We start from the raw sequence: 4,067 nt of genomic DNA, 5'->3' as shown, positions 1-4,067 counted from the left end.
GGAGGAGAGATGCGTTTTGGACAGCGTTGCTGATCTGGAGGTGTTGCTGCCAGACCCAGGCCCATGGGTCAGCATTAAGCTCGTGCATCAGTTTTCTAGATGTAACCCTCGGTAGATATCACGTGAGGGCTGGCGGCCTTGGGAGCTCTGCCCAGCGACATCTAGTGACTGTCTTAGGTCTGGCTGACAAATTTCTTGTTTCAGGAACTGGCAGCGGTGGCTCAGGGGTCTTTCTGGAAGAAGAAAGGATCCGCCGCTGGCTCTCTCTGCACCGAGGGGTCAGCAACGGAAGAGATGTGGAGGGGCAGCCGAAGGACTACGTAGGCTGTGCGAGGTGGGAGCATGCCCAAGCTGTAAAGAAATACAGAGAGCAGGAGCTGCTCATGAAGGCTGCAAAAGCAAGCCCAGCAATTAAAACCTGTCTCTGCTCCCCTGGGCCACGCCAGGACTGTGATGAGAGGAGAGAAGGGGTTTGGATTTGCGTATCCCAGACAAGCTCCTGTCTCTCTCCTGCCACGCTCTCTCACAGCCCACCCGCCTTCCCCTATATGGTGGATGCGGCTGGAGCGCAGCATCAGCCCAGAGAGAAAAAGGCAGTGACTGATTCCCAGGAAGCAGCGGGAAGCCACGTGCCTGTACCCCCATTACAGAACTCATTATGCAAAATGCTGCCTCGGCTTCAGACAGAGGATAATGCAGGCAGGATGTGAGTGGGCTGGAGACACCAGATCCCATGTGTGTGGGCAAAAATCTGGAGAGCGACCTCCTATCCCACAGTCCCTCGCTCCAGGCAGTTGCTGTTACGTCACATCCTGGTTTATGCTGTACCGACCGGGAGGACCCAGCGCGCTGTAACTTTACTTCTTCCGCCTGTTGTTTGCTTTGCAAATGATGTAAAAATGCAGCTTTTCTCGCCAGGTGTGTCAGCCTGTCAACACCAGCTCAAAGGCACATCCAAATCATTCAGCACTGTTCACTCTGACATTGCCTTAAGCCAAACACTGCCTTGGACTCAGCTCTATCGCTTTTCTTTTCCTGCCTTTCTTCCCCTGGGTTTCAAGCCTGCCTCTCTCTCCTTTTCTGTCCTCTGCACGCTCAGGACCCCGGAGATCTGCCCCTGTTCTCTCGTGCACGTGTCCAGCACTGCCCGGGATGTCTCTGTGCTGCTAAGTGCTTCTTTTTCACCACATCTCAGAGTAGTTTTTCGAAGTAGGTTTCTTGGGGTGCGTCTATACCGGATGCTTAATGTGCAGGAGACTAATTCTACTGTGCATTAGCGCGTCACAGTAAAAGCCGTGCTAATGCACTAATGCGCAGTAGAATTAGTCTACTGCGCATTAAGCGTCATAAAGACGGTGCGCCTTTGCTACTGTGCAGTAGTGCCGGCTACTGCGCACTTATGTAGTACCTCATATTAAAGGTACTAACCTTGATGCGCAGTAGCAAAGGCATGTTACTGCACATGTAGATGAGCCCTTAGTGTCACAAACCTCACCTGGAACTGGAAGCAAGTACTTTAGTCGTCTCTCAGAAGAGCAAGTGGCCATTCGGCTTTGGCCCCTGTGGCTCTCTCTAATGCTAGTTGAGCTGACCAGTGTGGCGGGGTCTCTCGGAGGCACCCGCGCTTGTGGTGTCTGGGACTTACGGATCAGGTTTACTGTCTGAAACTGTCCCATGACCCACCTCCTGTCCCTTCTGTAAGGCAAAGCAGCTCTCTGGGCTCCCTGCAAACCAACCCGCTGTTCCAGGGGCCGGCCCTGGGCCGTGGTCACTTCCCTCCTGGTATCTGCAGTTTCATAGTTGGTAAGGTGGGAAGGGACCTGAGCAGATCATCAAGTCTGACCCCCTGCCATGGCAGGAAAGAGCACTGGGGTCAAACGACCCCGGCAAGGTGTTCATTTAGCCTCCTCTTAAAGCCCCCCAGGGTAGGAGCCAGCACCACTTCTCTTGGAAGTTGGTTGTTCGGTTGCTTTCTGAGGGCAGCTCGAGTTTCCTATGGGACACGGTCCCTGCTGCTCCGTGGGACGGGGAGGGCCTGGACGTCATGGTGGTGATGCCGTGAAGCTGCCCCAAGTGCGTTCCCGCCGGGGCCGCACAGACGCAGCATGGCTGTGGGACCTACTGGCCCCGTTGTCCTCAGCCCCTTCCAGACCGTCTCCCTCTGCCCACTCTCTGCTTTCCCCCTCCTTTTGGTGTCCTCTCTCTGCTCATTTCCAATCTGCTCCAGGCCCTGGGGCTGCAGAGCAAAAACTCACGCCAAGGCAACTTGACAAAGTTACTAGTGGTAGATGAAGGGGACGCGGTGGACATCGCGTGCTTGGCCTTCAGTATGGCTTTTGATCAAGTCCCACACAGCACTCCCCTAAATAAACTGGAGCAGTGCAGACTGGATAAAATACTAATAGCCGGGTAATTGGCTCTGTAACCACAAGCAAAGGGTAATTGTAAATGGATCATCGTCAGAACGGCAGGTTTCGAGTAGGGTTTCACAGACGTCTGTCCTGGCTCCGGGGTTGTTTAACATGTTGATTAATTAGGACTGCCAGGAGACAGAGCTTTCGGCAGATGATATCAGACAGGGAAGGATTGCCAGCGCCTAGGAGAACAGGAGTAGATCAAAAAACAATCCTGACAGACTGAAGAGCTGCGCTAGAGGCAGCGGCAGGAAGTTGGAGGAGGACAAAAGCAAGGTGCTGCACGGAGGGAATACAAATACAAATGACGGCAGAGCTGCTGAGAAGGATCTCGGGGTTTGGTGGATCCTAGACATAGCCTGAGTCAGCAACGTGATGCAGTCGCGAAAAAAAGCAAACGCAGCTCTGGGCTGCCTCGCGGGATCGGGTGCGAGACACGGACGCGACGGTGCCGCTGCGCTCCAAAAGGGACCTCCCCCGCGTTGTCCTGCTCCGCTCTCCGCGCTGCATCGGTCTCTGCATCCTAAAGCCCAGGCGCCGGCCGGCCGCAGGAAGGTGCCCGGTAATTACAGCCTGCCCGAGCCGGCGGCTGGAGGTCGTTCTGGTCCAGGAGCGCAGGAAGGGGTTTCCGCCGGTCAGACGGGTGCAGGCCGGGGGTTGCAGAGGGGCGCGCAGCTTCTTCCTCGGCTCGCTCGTTTATTAACCGCCTTTGCAGCCGCAGGACGTTGGCGGCCGCGGCCCCCCTGCTTTCCCGGGGCCCGAGGCGCGGGCGATGCCTGGGGCCGTCGAGCGACTCCAAGGCTGGACACGGGGTTTGTCGGGGCTGATCCTGCCTCGGGCCGGGGTCGGGACTGGACGTGACCCCGCAGCTCGCTGCCAGCTCCGCGTCTCTTCTCTGCGACTGGGGCCCCAAGGCCTCACGTGCGAGCCCTCCGCCGCAGGGGCAGGGCCGCAGCCCTGCTCTCCCACCGCGCTGGGGCGGGGCAGTCCCTGGGGGCCCTGGGCAAGCTGTGACCTGGGCTCACAGCCCGTGGCCGCCGCAGCAGCACCGCCTGCCTGGCTATCGGGGGGCACAGGGGCACCACAGCCCCACCATGCCCAGGGCAGGCGGAGGGCAGAGCCAGGACTACAGCCCCCACAATGCCCTGCGTGGGTGTGGGCGTCAGGGGCACGGCACCCCGCAATGGCCTGCGCGGGGAGGGCGGAGCTAGGACTACAGCTCATGCGCGGATGTGGACAGCAAGGGCACCACAACCCCCACAATGCCCCGCGCTGGGACAGAGCTTAGGACTGCAGCCCCCACAATGCCCCGCGCTGGGGCAGAGCTGCGCTCCCCCACAATGCCCTGCGTGGGTGTGGGCGTCAGGGGCACGGCACCCCGCAATGGCCTGCGCGGGGAGGGCGGAGCTAGGACTACAGCTCATGCGCGGATGTGGACAGCAAGGGCACCACAACCCCCACAATGCCCCGCGCTGGGACAGAGCTTAGGACTGCAGCCCCCACAATGCCCCGCGCTGGGGCAGAGCTGCGCTCGGACTGCAGCCCCCACAATGCCCCGCGCTGGGGCAGAGCTGCGCTCGGACCGCAGCCCCCACAATGCTGCGCGCAGGGTGAAGACTAGGGGCACTACAGCCCCCACAATGCCCTGCGCGG

The sequence above is a fragment of the Alligator sinensis genome, unplaced genomic scaffold (assembly GCF_000455745.1).
Source record: "Alligator sinensis unplaced genomic scaffold, ASM45574v1 scaffold1660_1, whole genome shotgun sequence".
Lineage (NCBI taxonomy): Eukaryota > Metazoa > Chordata > Crocodylia > Alligatoridae > Alligator > Alligator sinensis.
The sequence above is the reverse complement of the archived record's forward strand: the minus strand, read 5'-3'. Positions refer to the sequence as shown.